This window comes from Choloepus didactylus, chromosome 5 (genome assembly GCF_015220235.1).
Source record: "Choloepus didactylus isolate mChoDid1 chromosome 5, mChoDid1.pri, whole genome shotgun sequence".
Lineage (NCBI taxonomy): Eukaryota > Metazoa > Chordata > Mammalia > Pilosa > Megalonychidae > Choloepus > Choloepus didactylus.
The window spans coordinates 75,727,513-75,745,335 of record NC_051311.1 but is presented as its reverse complement, the minus strand read 5'-3'; positions in this window follow the sequence as shown (position 1 = coordinate 75,745,335).

The window sequence follows — 17,823 nt, the reverse complement described above, 5'->3', positions numbered from 1 at the left end:
AGTTGATTACATTGGACCTCTTCAATCAGGAATGGGCAATAATTCATTCTGACAGGAATAGACACATATTTCTGGTATGGGTTTCCCTTTGCTGTCTGCAGGACCTAGCCAGGGTCTTAGAGAGTATATGATCCACTGGCATGAGATCCCACATAGTATTTAGAACAAGGCACCTACTTTATAGTCACTTAGCCACTCCAGGTAATCACCAGGGAAGCCCAATCCTTCTGATGTCCAATAGGCCAGTGGTTAGGTACAGAGATTTCTCCTTGTTAGACAAAGGTTCACAGAGGAACTCCTAGATCTGTAGTGTTGATGGCAACAGCAGCCAGGAGTTCTGACTACAAGAATGGCATAAACCATCAGTATGCCACTCCAGGCAGGAAGGAGAGTAAGTGACTGAGGGCATGGGGTTGAATGGATCTGGGATGGAAAATAAACTATTGATAAGAACAATTAGTAGGGATGTGTATGCACATATATGTATATTTTCCAGTTTGACCTAGTTATATATTTATCCTAATATAAAGTCAGGACTTCTTCCATCAAATTGTGGAAGAGGGAAGAAACCAATTAGTGAGAGTAGTAATAATAACAATAGTGATAGTAATAATAAATCTTATTATTTGTAGTGCTTCACAGCTAACAAAAATGGGGAAGTATGCATTCATAGAGCAGGAATTTTGAGGCATTTCCATCTAGTCACCCATTAGTATTCAACTTATTCTTTCTTCCCGTAAAGGAGAGAATTTGAGAGCTGGGAGAAACTGGATTTTCTCAGACCAAAGGAAAGCTGGGAAGAGGCCATAGAAGTCCTTATTTTGAAGGACATTGGGGGCTGAGACATAATCTGTCTTGCTTTACAAATTAGGTAGCAGATCTAGAGAGGAAAAATGAGTTCTGTGTCAGCTTTTGATTTGATAGGAAATGATTAGGAAAGATGTGATTGTTTTCATGTTAAAATTCAGCTGTGTCCTCATTAAAACTCTCTCTCTTAGGAAAGGGATGGGTGGAGACTTAACATTTACTGAATACCTATTATGTTCCATGGACTTCACATTCATCATTTCCTTTAATTAACTGATTAATCTCACAACAATCCTATGAGGTAGATGTAATTAAATCTATTAATTAAGAAGTTTAGTAGCTTGAATAGGCTAGATTGATAAGTAGCTCTTGGGCTCAAATCCTGACTTCTGACCCAAATATCATAGCCATGCAACAATATCACATTGACTCCAGAAGTGAAACAGTTAAAGAATATTGAAGTCAAGAACAAAGAAATTATATTTTTATTTTAATATGCTATTTCTACTTCCTTTCCATTTTAAGTGAGTTAAAAACATCAAAGATTAAAGAATAATGGCTCGCCCCAAGTTAACAAAAGCTTTACTTTCTGTTTGAATCAATAAAATGCTGACATAAATATGAGCAGAACATTGAGGAAAGACAAATTTCCAAATCTCCTTATCAAGAATAGGAACACAAATAGGGAGTGGTAGCAGACTCACTGAAATATTGACCCAATGCAAACACAGGAAGTGCAGTTGCTTCAGGGAATTGGAGCAACTCCTAGTGAGCATTCTGAGCTGTTTGCCTGTGGTGGTTTAGATTAATAGGCTTATGCTGGCCAGTTGCTCTGTCTATGGGGAGCCAGGATGCTATTGTTCTAGCACAGTCTTAACTCAGGAGTTGTGGTGAACTCTCAGGCATTACTTGTAAAAAGAATGAAGTGATCCCTTTAGACCAACTGTCTGATCATCGGGAATATTTGATTTTTCTCTTGGCTAAATCATTGACTTCTCTTTCTTCATCTTTTCTTCCTCCTTCCCTCCCCCATGTCTGTCTGTTTTTCTGTCTGTCTGTCTCTCTTCCCCCATGTCTCTCTCATGCTTACTATGTATTAGGGATAGTTCTAGGTGCTTTGCATATATTACCTTAATTAGATCTCAGAACAGGACTCAGAGAGTTTGAGAACACAGGCATTTTTGAGAGTTAAATAAATACCTTGATCACTCAATAAGTAAGTTTTGAGGTCAGGATTTGAACCTAAGCAGCCTGGCACTCGAGTCCATGCCCATAACCACAATGCTATCCAGTTATACGTTAAAATCATAAATTGCATATGCTTTCTACTTCTCATTCTTAGGTAACCATGTATTTATTTGTTTACAAAGGTCAATAAAAATGCTTGGCCCAAAACCCAAAGCATCTTGACTGGCATTTAGCTGATTTGCAAGTGTGAAAGATGGGTGCAGTGAAATTGCTAGTCCCTGACAGCAGCACTTTGTTGATCTGTTTATTGTTCATCTTTAGCCTAAAGCTCGTCTTCAGCCATCCAACCCTCCATCCTCCAGCCACACCCATGCCTTGCTTTGATTTCCTGCCTCTCTGCTTTGGCTTTGTCCTTGGTGCTCCTATTGGCCATATGCCCTTCCTTCCTTTCTATATTTTGGGAACATATTCCCATTCTTGTAGCCTGTTGGGGATCGAATCATGTCTCCCACAAAAGGCATGCTCAAGTCCCAACCCCTGGTCCTGTGGTGTTAATCCACTTAAAAATAGGACCTTTGAAGATGTGATAGTCAAGGTGTGCCCAAACTGAATGAGTGTGGGTCTTCATCATTATGGCTGAAGTTCTTGTAAGCAAAGGAAATTGGACACCAAAGGAGAAGCCACAGGGATCAGCTAGCTTCTGGAAGTCAATGGAACCCAGAAGAGAAAGGGAAAGACGCTGCCATGTGCATTGCCATGTGATGGAAAAGTCAAGGAACCCTGAAGACTGCCGGCCATCTAGAAGTTATTGACCCAGAAGGAAGCAAGCCTTCTAGCCTCTGAGAATGTGAGCCAATAAATCCCTGCTATTAAGCCAACCCACTGTGTGGTATATGTCTTAGCAACCAGGAAATGAATACACAGCCCTGCCTTTCCAGTCCTTCAGTGTTAACATTATACTGACTGACTTAGCGTCCTTTGCCCCCTCTAAACTGAACTTCCCTTGAGGGATATAACAATGCTTTATTATTCTATGTGTCATTTCCCTTAATACATTGAAGACACTAAGTGAAGGTATAAATATTTTACCAAGAAAAATTTTAGGATGAAGAAAACCCTTTTAAATGTACTTATTATTAACAACGTTAATAATTCTTTTTTTTGAAGAAAGAGATGGCCTGAGCTGCGTTCATAATCCTGTTTACCTCAACCAGGAAGGCAAATAGATATATAAATACAATACAATATAAAAGGTCTATGGTAAAACTAAGCTTACATTATTGTGTGTAGCCCAATGTGATTTGTCACAAATTGTCAAGTACCTAAAGTTATTCCCCTCTGTTAGTATGCTGCTTGGCTTAACTGAAAGAGATGTGCAATCCTTTGAGAAGAATTTTTAGAATTTTTAGAATTTAAGGAAGCTCACAATACAAAGTAGTTGCAGTTTATCTAGGACCAAAGGGAGAGCCACCCAGAGAGATGGCTCAAAAATTACCTGATGTGAAGAACCCACTTGACTTTATGTTCTCCTTGGAGAGAAAATCTTGGGATGTGGAGAGGTCCTTCTACCACAAATAGACTGGATTGAGAAGAGTTTGGCTGGGTACTTGCTCTTCCTTATAAATCAGGAGTAGAGATATACAAGCATGCATGTTACATTCATGTTTGTCTGACATATCCCTATGTCCAGAGAAGTATGTGATGAAGATTCAGATGGAACCCAGCTAGGATGGGATGGGGACTCTGTGGCTCCATGATACTCTTTCCATCATTTGGTAGAGGAAAATCAGCAGGGGAAGCAGGTCAGATGAGCACACATTAAATAATATTGTGGACCACTGAATTTGTAGCCTAGTGGAAAAGACGTGCTGATACCAACATTGAATTTTATTTCATTTTCTTTATTTATTAGAAATCAATAAGAATAAAATTAACATCTGATTCATGGCTAGCCAATAATAATAATAACCACAACAACAATAACATAAACTATCAAATAACATTATTGAATTGTTGATTGACTTTTAGATTTCAACTAAAACATACCCAGAATACATTTAGGGCCTAATTTAAAGTAAGAGAATTAATGCTCTATGATAGGAGATCCAATGATGAATTTTGTTCAGACTGAATAATGCATAAACTCTATACCCTTTCCCCCTTTCCAAAGGTAACTGTTTTAGGGTCTTGGCTATAAAGCAAATATATACAATGGGTTGGCTTAACAAAAGGAATTTATTGGCATATGGTTTCAGAAGCTAAAGGCTTTCTTTTTCCCAGGCTGGCCTGGAAACTTTAGGGTTCCCTGACTTTTTTGTCACGTGGCAATACACATAGTGGCATCTTCTCCTTTCTCTTCTGAGTTCTGTTGACTTCCAGTTTCTGGCTGCTCTGTGTGCATCCAATTTCCTTTGCTTACGAGGACTTCAGCCATATTGGGCTAAGGTCCACCATCATTCACTTTGGGCCCACCTTAACTAAAACATCTCAAAAGGTCCTATTTACAAATGGGTTCACACATCCACAGGACCAGGGATTGGGACCTGAACATGCCTTTTGTGTGGGACAGGATTCAATCCCCAACAGTAACACAGGCCCACAATCCCTCATCCACAATTTTGAAAAGATTTTCATAGCTCATTTGGTGGCAAAACTTGTTTTAAACTCTCTTGGCAGCGAAATCAGATCGGCATGGATAGAAGGCTATTTATAGTCTTTCTATATCCCATTCAGTGTGAATTATTTATATATTTCTTAGCAGAAATATCAAGGTGTTTGATTTTGGGATGCTTCCCCAGATGTGGAAGGTATCTGTTATATGCCCATTTTACTTTTCTAAACTTTGACATACTCTGCCTTCGAAAACACATCTGGTTCCAAGGGTTTCATATATAAGGGTGTTGAACTTGAAAATAGACAACAATTCTGCATGGGAAACACCTCAAAAGATACATCCAATGGGAACCTATGAATATGACCTTAATTGGAAAAATGGTGTTTGCAGATGTAATAAATTTTTCAGTTAAGGATTTTGTGATGAGATCATCCTGGATTAGGGTGGGCCCTATGTTCAATGACAAGTGTCTTTATATGAGAAAAGGAGAGAAGACTGCAAAGGACAAAGTCATGTGAAGATGGTGGCAGAGAGCGGGTGATGCATTTACAAGCCAAGGAACGCTAAAGAGTACAGGCTGCCACTATAAACCAGGAGAGAGGCATGGAATGGATTCTCTCACAGACCCTCTAGAAGGCATTAATCCTGGTGACACCTTTGTTTTCTAACTTCCAGTAAAAACAGAAGTTGTGTGCATTGTTTTAAGCTACCGAGTTTGCAGTAATTTGTTACAGGAGCCCTAGGAAACCAATAAAAATCCCTCCCTGAATGTCAGTCTTCTTGTCATCCCACAGAGAGACCAAAATGCATCTTGAGAGGCAACAGACCATCAGCTTATTTCTTTAGCTCCAATTGTCTGCACATTTAAAAATGTTAAATTGCTTAGTGGTTTCCAAAATAATTCAGAAGAGATTATTATCATGCCTTTTCCCCCCACATGGTTAAAGATTTGATTTTTCATTTCTTATTGCTAAAATCAACTTGGGATGGTGCCCATTGTATCTAACAAAGGTTAAAGGAGAGTGGAGTTCATTGTGCAATTTTCTCCTCCAACCAATCAATTCTAGGGAAAGAGTATCTGGTGAAAAGATTATGAGGTTCTCAGAAATAGACAATCCTAAATTCTGGGGCACAGCTCTCTCTGACAGATGAGAAGACCTAGACATGGGCCATAGATTTTCCTTCTTAGAAGTGAGTGGTTACCAAGTCACATTGCCGAGAAAGATGCTTATATTTTTTAAAATATTTTTTTCCTTTCATCCCCCTGCTTTATTATTTAACCAAAGATCTACATACAGTAAGGTATGCTGTTAAATGTCAGGTACAAATCAGAAATTGGTTAAATTGCATTAGGTGAAGCCTTGGGGAACAGTAAGCCATCTGGAGCAAAGTGTGGTTAAAAGTGAAAGGATAGTAGTACTTGGGATGCAAATATATATCAGAAATGGTCAGTTTCCTTTTGTCAAGAGTAAAAGGATGGATAACAATTGCTTCCCCTATGCAGTAATGCCTAGGAATTTCCATTTAAACTTATTTTGGTATGCTTTTTCTTTTTCCCTTGGAACAACCCCCATCTCTTCTGGTCCTGCTTCTGTTTTTCTGTGTAGTGAATATCTAATTGTAGGAAGACCAAGTGTCACCAACTCCAGGAAACTTCCCCCAAACTATGCTACCACACCATTCTTTGCAAACCTAGGAACATCAACCATGTAGCCTTTTAATTTTTTTAGTGCAGAACTTTCATGCAGAATTGCTTCTTGTTTCCAAGTTATGGAAATAAATCATTATAACTTATCTTTTTATTTGGAAATGATTTTCAATAGCAGTTAAGAGATTAACCCATACATATCCTCACTAAATAATTCCATTTAATTTTAAAAGGCAATCATTTAATAAATACTTAAAACATAACACCATCTTCTGCATGGAAAATCCAGATGATAATTGAATAATTATATATTTGGTTCCCTTTTTCTGCAGATTGGTTACTTTTTCACTTGGAAGAAGATTACTATTTGCTAAGGGAAAAAAGAAAAAAAGAAATGAAAGTGTACAAGGATTCCCATCTTCAGATCAAGTACTCAAATTATATGAGTATAATGTGAGCTACTACTTTGTTTTATACCAAAGCCAAGATTTAGTTAACTATTTCCAGCCTTCTCCAAGACAAGGAAAGATTTCTAGTGTCTTACAAAATTGCCTTCTTGCAACTTACATTAGAGTAACCTAGAATTTCAGTTTAATCCCATTTCACTCTTCAAAAACTATTATTTTCATTTTTTTCAGGCAATACTTAATTGGATTTGCATTTTTTAATCTCTGCTCATTATTGCTTTTTTGCATTTTCTTGCTGTATTAATTTTATTGCTATTGTAATTTTTGTTATTAATTCTTTCTGTGAGATAACTTAGTTTTTATATGTCTGAAAATGTCTTCATCTGACCGCTTGTCTTGAGTGAGAGTTACTCTTCCCTTAGTGCTTTGAAGGTATTATTTCATTACCTTCTGGATTTATTTATTGCTCCTGATGAGAAATCTGCATTCAATCTAGTGTCATTGCATTGTAGGTGACCTATAATTTCTTTTTAGTAGTTTTTCATATTTACCTTTTATCCTTGTTAGCCTGAAATTTCACCCTGATATGTCCAGCAGTGTATTTCTAAAGGTTTATTTATCCCATTCAACATTGATAAAAATGTTTTCAACCTGAAGACTCATGTCTTTCTTAAATTCTTGAAAAAATTTAAGATATTATTTCAAATATTTTCTCACTCCGTTAGTCTACTCTTGTTTTCTTATATTTGGGAAGTTCTCAATCTATCCTCCATATCTCTTAGTTTCTCTTTCATATTTCCAACTCCTTCTCTTCCTATGCTCTATTCTGTGTGTTTCTTTCTGTTCTATCTTTCTAATGACTACTTTTCCCTTTCTGATATGTTTAGTTTACTCTTTATTGCACCTAAGATTGTTTTACTTTCAGTAACTGTTCTTTCTCATTTCTATGGTCTCCAATTGGTTCTTCTCATATATATAGTCCTGCTCTTATTTGATAATGTTCTAATTTTGTTTCAAGAATACTATTTACTCCTATATCTCTTTGAGAAATCTAAATATACTTATTTGAAATGCAGAATTCTACCTTATTTATATTGGATGATTTGTGATTTTTTCCGATGTGGGTCACTTGGCAATACTACATGGCAAGGATTCCCTTGTGTGCTTTATAATTTTCAATTTTGAGTTTATGTTCAAAGGGAGCTTATTTTTGCCTGTACTGGTAAAAATATCCTATCTGGTTGCCTCATCTAAGGTCTCTGTGTTGCTTGGCCCCATTAGACTACCGGTTTGGGTGGATTCTTATCTTTTTGTTGTTGTTAGTGTTCAAAGACCCCATTCAAAATTTGATGATATCCCTGTTTCCTTTTGCCCAAGAAGTGTATATATGCATATACAGATGTCATTTTATTTATAATTTCTGGAAGATTATAATCTCCTTGAAGTCCAGTTATAGATCCTGTAGGTGTACTTAGACCTCTGGTCAAGAACTCTGGTTTAGAGGTTTGGAGATTTTATCCCATGAAGGCAGAAAAATTCTTGATACTGAGCCCTCTTACAGTACAGCCACAGTTGCAACTATCTTGAAGAGTCTGTGGGCACAAATAAATGGCACATTTTAATTTTTGCCATTTTTATAGGTTTACGGTGGTAACTCGTGGTTTAATTTGCATTTCCTAATGACTAATGACATTGAGTGTCTTTTCATGTGCTTATTTGTATTCTGTATACTTTTTTTTTGTAAAGTGTCTCTTCAAATCTTTTGCCTATGATTAAAAAAATTAGTTGTTTTATTTTAGATTTCTTTATATATTCTAGATTGATAATTATCAACTATGTGATTTGTAGATATATTCTTCCAATCTATTGCTCACCTTTTCATTCTCTTAATAATGTCTTTCAAGAGCAGAATTTTAAAATTTTGATGAAGCCCATTCTTCAAATTTTTTCTTTTATGGCTTGTGCTTTTGGTGCTGTATTTAAGAAAACTTTGCCTAACCTAGGTTCACAAAGATTTTTTCTTATGTTTTCTTTTAAAAGTTTAATAATTTTAGTTTTGTTTGTTGGGGTATGATCTATTTTGAGTTAAATTTTTAGATATGTTGTGAGGTTATGTATTCTAATTTTAGAAATTTTAAAAATTATCTGTTCTTTTTATTTGGATATGGGGGGGTGAAGGGGACTTGTGACCTTATTTACTTCAGCAAATTGACCCTTAACTGGTATTACATTGTACAGTGTTTTCATGCAATAGTTCATTTGCTTGATATGCAAACTAATTATATGTAGACTAATTGGCTAGTTTCCAATTAAGAGGAGGAAATGACTGGTAATGCATGAATATTGTCAATGCAGAACAGTATGTAAATCATTCAACCTGACTCTCAGCAGACTGCCTGACTCTCCTAAACAACTGCATTGAGAAAGTTATTTGCATAATGAGACCAAACCTATATGTTATCAAATGTGTCAAATGCATATTTTTAATTAAGTTGTATGTATCAACAGAGTCCAAGTAAATTAGTGCAATGGTCATCAGTAAATTGAAAATATGCTGGTAGCACATGGAAGCATCTTTTCAAAATAGAATATTCATGAAAAATATTTAATTAATGCATATGTTGCAATGTAAACTGATAAAGGGTTTTCTCATATTTCCCCACCAAGTTTCTAATATTGAAAAATACAGCACTTCACACTTTTCTTAAGAGAAAATAAGTTTCTCTCTGTGACCCAGAAACAAAAAAGCTTCTTTTATAACTCATGGGCATTTTTTATGAAGAGAGGGGAAAAAAGGAAAACAACGGACTTCAGAATGAATGAGACAGTAACATTTGGGATGCATATTCATGCCCATTTTATATCATTTTGATGCCGCTTTATCTTTTATATAAAAGTTCCAAGAATCATAAAATGTAAATCATAATGAAAAAGATAATGTTTTAAATCAATATTTCTCTTAGGATGGGAGCTACACCTGATTGGGGAAGTGCTGCAGGTAGAATGTGAGATCCTAAAAGGGCCTTAATACTGGTGAAAATTGAATGTATTACTTTGGAGAAAGGAGGAGAGTGAGAGAGGAGAGGAACATGAGATCACTAGGTTGTAGACGACTGCACATCCCCTGACAAGGACTTCTCTCCTCAGCCTGAGTGTCCTCAAATCTGCAGTTAAAACACACACATACACACATATCACAAAATGTATATTACTGTATGTCTCATGAAAGGTAAAGAAGCTGAGACCTTCATCCCTTCATATGGTGCAGAGGCCTCAAATGCAGATGGAGAATAACAGAGAGAATCCTGAAGAAGTGGTCCAGGAACAGGCAGAAACCATGGGGTTTCTCTCTAAGGACTGCGGAACTGGGTCTGTGCCAAGTTTAACCAGATTCCAGGGGTCATGGGGTCCCCAATGGGACTATCTTTGTTACATATGGATTTTATTGTTATGAAAAAGAACAAGGCAGATCTCTATTTACTGATATAGATATATGTCCTCGAATAGTATTAAACAGAAAAAGTACATTACACAAGAGTATTCCATTTTTCCAAACAAGGTCGCTGGAAGTTCAATTTCAGAAGAATTTATTATACAAAACAAGTCTTCGTTAAAGAGGCGTTCAGATACAGTGGAGCCCATGTAGGAAGAGAGTGGGAAAAGTTGAAGCAAGTCAGAATTGTGGAGGAGTGAGGCAGAACAGACCCTGCTAAGAAAACTAGGAATAGGATGGCTATGTAATTTTCAGGGCACAGTGCAAAATGAAAATGCAGGATTGCTTGTTAAAAAGGTATTAAGAATTCTAAGACAGTGACAGCAGAGCATCAACCCAAGCATGGAGCCTTATGCGAATGCACAAGTCATTCGTCCCTGAAGCTGGCCTTGACTAGGAGGACATTTCTGCAATTCCTGTGCCTCATTTTATGCTTTCTCTTTTTTCCATTAATTGCCTACTTTTTAGGAAGCATGTCTCTTTTTTTTCCAAAGGAAACACATGGGGAGACAGTCAGGGTTCATTGGCCCCAGGTCACCTTGCTCACCATCTGTCCTTGCCTCATCTCAGCCAGGCAGCTTGCATGGAAGCTCCTGCAAATCCTCTTCCTAGGAATCACTGCTAGCAAGGCTCTCACATTGGCCAAGACCTGACATCTGTCCTACTCTGGTCAAAAATTATACCATTAGTTTACGATTGCACATTTCTAATAAAACTATACTCCTACTTGATCCTCACAGGGGCAGTGCAGGAAAAAGAGCAAAAATTCCTGGCATGAAGTAGGTGTTCAACACTCTTCTTGAATCAATGAATTAATAAAAATTTGGTTCTTGTCCCAAATTGGAAAGTTCCTAGACAAGTCATTTTGGGGAAGTCTTGCTTTCTCTTCTAAAAAGAAAACACACACACACACACACACACACACAAACACACACACAACATTGAGATAATAATAAATTTAAAAATGCCCTTGGGATTCAATGTGTAGAAGCATACATTTTAAAAGAGGAGTCACTAAGAGGATGGTGAGGGCCTGCATCCAGCAGGTGTTCTCTCTGCTTTGGAAATGTGACATACAAGCCATTGAGATGAGAAAAGTTACTTATATGTGATTTCTCTATTTCCAACATATAGTCAATTAGCATATGTATTCATAATTTCCATATTGATACACTCACAGCTTATTTATTTATAATTTATTTATTCTACATGTCCACACCTGCCACTAAGCTATTTCCTGTGTGGAAGATATAGTTCAAGAAGTTAGGGTGTGATTTTGTCTGACTGCACATACAGGCTATTAATTAGAATTGAGGTCAAGGTTTTCAACTCTGTATCTTGGTCCTTGGGCAGATGGAAATTAGCTCTCCTCATGAGCCATCTCTTTAAGTATAATATGTGTGACTGAAATATTCCAACTGCTGTTATTTCCAAGAGAAATAGCAATGAAAGCAAGCCAATGACCAAGTAAGCAAATGCCAATGAGAGAGAGTCAGTGTAGAGCTTAAACACTAAGTTTCCCTTGCAATGAGGCTATGTATCAGACAGATAAGCATCAAACTATTAATCACTGCTATCCACATCAGCTGATTAGGATACTTTTGGAAATTTTAAAACTAGGTTTTGGGCCAGTGCCAAGGAAGGGAAAACAGTGCCTTTCTTTATTTGCAGTTAAATATCTATTTTATTCTCTTGCTCTTCAGAAGTGGAAATATAATCAATAAAATCTTTCACAATATAGTTTCATACATTTAAAAGAGACTAATAGCAAAGTTAGATGTTAGTTCATGGGCTGAATAGAGCGCAGTTAATTAACAGATACTTTTCAAATCAAACATAATAGCATTTCCCTTCTTTTTTTCACCTTTTCTCATTCTAAATTATCAGCAAGTATATGATTTGAAGAAGAGAATTTCGTCTTGAAAAACGAGTTGTGTTGAAAAAAATTGCATGATTCCTTAAAGCTGAAAAAAGTTTAAATACTTCAGGAGGAAAGAAACATAAATTCAGAGGCGATTGTGAGGTGGAAGAAAGACAATTGGACCTGAAGTTTTAAAGGTTTGAATTCTAGCTTTGCTTCTTACTAGCTTTGAAGCTTTGAAAAATTTAAAAAACTACTCCTATCTTTATTTTCCTCTATAAAGGGAAATAATCATCTCTAGATCAGAAAAAGATGTTGTGAGATCCATACAGCAGAACAGCATTATGAATGCATTTATGTTATACAAATAATGTGCATTCTCCTATGAAATCAAAATATGAAATCACGTGCTGCCTTTTATGCAATTAAAACTTTATGAAATGAATTTTGCATATTATTTATTGTATTCTACACTTTATACAGTAGATACATTCATGCACATGTACATTTTAAAGCATTGTCTGTATAAAACCACACATACTTTGCTTTATGGGCTAAGGAATTTCATGAGTAATTTTATTCATATGTGATTTTTTACCTTATGAAATGACTTTAGAATACAATTTCCACATAAGATGCATGTGAAAGTGTTTTACAAACCATAAAGACCATGCAGGTATAAGAAGACATTAATATTATTATTTTTTTATTAGTTCCATTTAGAAGGACAAACAAAATGCAGAAAAAAAAAAGAAAGAAAAGAAAAAGAAAAAGAAAAGATAGGAAAAAGAAAATAAGGAAGGAAGGAAGAAGGGAAGAAAGGAAGAAAAACAAAAGGATTACATAAAGATTCTCTCATATTACTTTCCTTAACTGCCCCTGGTTTGATACATTTCAGTTAAATCATAAAGCAGTTTAAAGCATATCATCTTTAATCCTCAAAAAGTAAATTTGTATCCAGTTAATTAAAAACAGTGGCTTAGTGCTAGGTATTCAATGTTAGGTATTTAATAGTCAAATAAGTAATTTTTTAAAAAAAGAATTGAATTTAAATCCAGGAAGAACCACTTATTTTGAAAAGAGATGAGTAACCAATTTAAGAACTCTTCATAGTTATTCCATGCTTGCTGGAATTCCCATAATAATTTTCAAAATAACTGTTTAGTCAATTGAAATTAACACTTAAATATCTGTTTTATACAAACATATAAAGAATATTAAGTTAAAATTTGCCAAGTGGTAGAACTTCAGAAACTTTAAAGATGATCGCCATACTCTTCTTTAACAATTGAGAAACTGACATTGTAAAAGGTTAAGTGATTTATGTAAAGTTACTTATATGTCACGGAGAAGAGGGAACTCAAGGCAAAGAAGTTGAAAGCCAGTCAGAGTAGATCAACACAGGAAGGAGAGCTAAAACACAGCATGCTCATAAACTCTAGCCTTGCTAAAACTTCTCAGAAACATCACAAACATCCAGCCTTTCTGGCTGGTCCAGGAACACTGCCATAATAAATACGGATGGGCACAGGAAGGCATAGGAGGATACAAACACTACACTTCAACATTTAAGAAACATAAGAAACATGTTGTACAATATATTCAAAAGCATCAACTTATTATTGCATACTACCAAGCCATTCTCCTGACTTTATTTCCACTTTTGGTAGACTGAATGATTTTCTTTGATTTTGATTCTACTGTCTCCTCAATCACATCTTACTTACCCTCATCACAAACACTTAACAAAAGACAATGCTATCTATTCCTGGGCAAGACAGACATTTAGATATAACCTCTACCCTGAAGGGTTTCTGTGGCATGGTGGCCTACTGGAAGTGCACAACTTTCTAGTGAGACCCTCGTGGGTGTGAATTCTACCTCTAGCACTTACTAGCCTGATAACCTGAATCAAGCCACTCATTCTCCAAGCTTCTATTCTTCAAATGTAAAACGAAGACAATATGGTTTAAATGAAATGAAGTGTATGAAGTACTTAGCATAAAGTAGGCACTGAATAAATATTTGCTACTCTTTTTTTCTCCAAGATATCAAAAATTTCTCATTTGCAGAAAGATAAGGAATAATCCTTCAAGGGAAAAAAAGTCCTGTTTGAATAGATTTTGTGATTAGCCTTATTTCTTAGTTTTCCCAGCCTTATTTCTTAGTTTTCCCTGCCTTTCTGGCATTTTGTGCAGCACCTTTCAGACCAGATTGTGTGTTTTTCCTATGAGAAGGCTTCGTTCCTCCCAGTTTATTGACATAAGTGTACAGTGAACACTTGAACAAGGTCCAAAGAAATCATGTTATTGTTACTCTGGATAGATCATTGTACTGAGTTATTTCTCCTGCCATTTTTCTTTATGACAAAGTAATAAGAATACTTCTTTTTAAGGGAGAAAAAATTAATTACTAGATACTTGATATGCAGTCTGATTCATCATCCTTTGGGGGTCTTTGATTTATCAGGTCCAACGCTCATCCAGGTGCTTAGTGGCTTAATAGTTTCCTTTGTCCCTCATGCCATGCAAGGCAAAATCTGACTGCCATTTAGGCATTCAGCACACCCACTGAATAATGACAAATGCAGATGGCAATGATATTAACCATTCAGGTTAGTTTCCAAACAGGATCTGATAGGGAGCAATAAGATATTAAAATATCCAGGTCTAAAAGGGTAATACCTGACTACCATTTGTCAGAAGTGACATTTGTTTACTGGTACATATAATCAGTCTGGGATAGCTGAAGACTGACTTCACAAAATAGAGACCAGCCAAGGGGATGGAATATTTTTGCTGTTTGAAGAGGTAGAGATAGTCTGAGACTTGTTGTTGTGATGTCAATTTATCTTAATTTCTGCATTACTCAATTTATTTGTATAATGGTAATGAGTTTTTCAGTAGTTGTGGGAAAGAACATGAGTCAAATGGAAACAACCTTCTGCAAAAACCTTCCCTGATCATACTAGCTGGAAATGGACCTTTTTCCTTTTCCTGCTCTCTTGTATTAGTTTTATCATACTTTCTTAAGTAGTAGTGATTTGTGTCTGTCTTATCTTTCCTACTGAGACATTATTCTTCGAGAGCAGGTGACTATGGCTTATGTATTTTTCTCTTCCATAACACCAATATAGTAGATACTTTATATACAGTAAATAATAAGTATTTATTGAATGAATACATAAATGGATAAATGATGTGGTGGTTTGGGTGCATTCAAGAGACAGCATGGTTTGAGAGTAACCAAGAGAAAACTAGCCCAGAGTAACCTAACTTCTCTTTAAAGCATGGACTCGTCACAAACCTGCAAGCCATTTGCACTACATCAGTCTCAATTCTCCACTTCTCTTGACAAATATTTTATTTCTTTAACTTTTCCTCATGCATGTTTTTTACTCCTTTATTTCTTGACTTCTTTTTTGATTGCTTTATCAGTTAACTCTTTGAAGTTACAAATTGCAGGGAAATGAGCAATTGTTACTTTCTCTAAATTAGATTACAAGACAATTATAGTCAGCAAGTGTTTTGTTTTTGTTTTTTTTTTTTTCTGAATACTGTATAGACATCTGGCTCCCTGTCAACCCTCACTCATCATTAACATCGATAATACTAATTGCATTTTCTTGTGGACTCAGGGTTGACAATACATGATTCAATTAATCAAAAGCAAAATGAAAACAAATTATGGACAAGATAATTTTTTGTTCCTAATGAGTAATATACATTGATGGATGATTTTTGTTAAGGAGAGTTCACACTTCTTTATAAATTCGGTCTTTTCCACCTTGTAAGCAGTGGGTAAGGATTAGATTTCCTGTCTTTGGAGAATTTGATGTTCAAGTTTGCATGGAGATAAGAGTCAGGACACAGACAATTTTGCAGACTCCCAAGTTAATACAATTTATCTCACAGGTCATTTGTCTTTCTATAGAATCCTATTATGGGCCTCTGGTATAAAGATAGACGCTCATCAATCACATGACAAATGTGATAAACTGACAGTGTAGTTACAGGAAAACAGAATAACCAAATGTCCCTATTGTTCTGCTCTACAGCTGTAAGGTAGGCTCACTAAACCTTTAGAAGAACCTGGAGGGCCCCACCCCCACCCCAGTCACTTCCCCCTGCCTTTTGCCACAACAGTACAGTCTTACAAAGCAGACTGCTACCAGAGGGGCTCTAAGTGGCTTTACTTAAGACCTGAATTCATTGTGGGCTACTAAGATCATCAACTTCTCAAAAAATGCTTTTACTGCTCAAAGTATTCAAAAGTGAGTATGATGTATATTGTTAAGGGCATAACAGGGAATGAGGTAGATACTATGGTTTTGAAAGTGCTGTTATATCTTCTCTTCTGTTCTTTGGACAGTAATCTGAACAATGCCATAGGGGAGTTACAAACAAGGTGAATACTAACCCAACAATGGACTTTCAAAACAGAATATTGTTTCCCATAAATACTCCAGAAGTGTCTGAAACAGCACTCTGTCATTGGAGAAGAGCAATGCCTACCTTCATAGTTCTCATCTGATTGTTTGGGTTTTCATTTTTTATTCCTTTTTAAATCAAGTCCCCTTTCAACAGAAATTGAAAACCACAGCTGTTTCCAGTTGGGGAAGAATGTCCACTGCTTTATTTGTGCCATACGTGTATTTATAAAGATGGTTGATTCTGTAAGCTGTGATCTAATAATTCTTGCTTTGCTAGGAAGCAGTTTAATCTTAAACCATGTTTATCTAGCCTCCCTTAGGACTGGCATGCATCATTACCCTTCTTAGTCTTTGTGGACTACATGAAGATTCTGGAAGAAAATTTATAGTGCCCTGAAGCTTACTACTACCCAATATAAAAATTGCCCTTAATTTTGAAAGCTAACTACAGCAGGATCTCTATTGATATCCAAAGTAATATTCAGGTTTTAATTGTGGGTTATTTTTCCCTAAGTTGATAAATGAAAAACAAAGTAACCCTCGACAAATTTTGTGTTCCCATAATAACAGGATTATGTCCTCCGTGGCGTTGCATAGGCAGTTTGTTAAGAAGGCTTACTCCCGAGTTCTGCTGTCAGAAGGGGAGGTTATACAAGCACATAAACAAAGCTGTTCTGTCAGCCAAAATACCAGTTAAGCTGTGCTTTTATATGGCATAAATAAATGTTCCCTTTGGATCCAGTCAATGTGAGAAAAACAAGGAAATTACAAAGGGTAGTTTTAATGTTAAGAAGACAGGAAGTCAGGAGGCATGAAGAAAGTTTTAATTGCTTTACAAAGGTTTCCAGTAAAAAACCCCGAACAGCTGGGCCTGTTTGATACCACCAGGAAGTTCCCGAGGAGGGGATCTTAGACTTGAAACAGGAACAGCAGCCGCCACAGCCCTCTAAGATGGCATTTGGAGACGTTGCCAGAATAATGCAGGATCTAACAATGCACACCAGCCTTCCTACTTTGTCGCAGCAGGTGAATTTATGCAAACAAGATACTATTCTGAAAACAAATCATTTCTTTATAAAGTGACATTTTGACTAAATACAAAGTCACAAGAAAGGCTTCAATGCACAGGGTGACATAATCTTACAATGATTCTAGAAGCAAGGCCCATAGAGGCAGAAAAACCCATAAATACTTCTGTAAATTTTTAATCTGGCTTGGAAAACTAGTTATATTAGTATATCACTAAACTAAGGGAGGCACTTTTCTTCTCTTTGTATAATATAAATACTTTATGTAATTTGTCTCTGGCTTGTCTTTTTCAGTAGAGGGTCTGACACTAGCATGATGGCCTCAGGTTCAGCCATCTCCTCCAT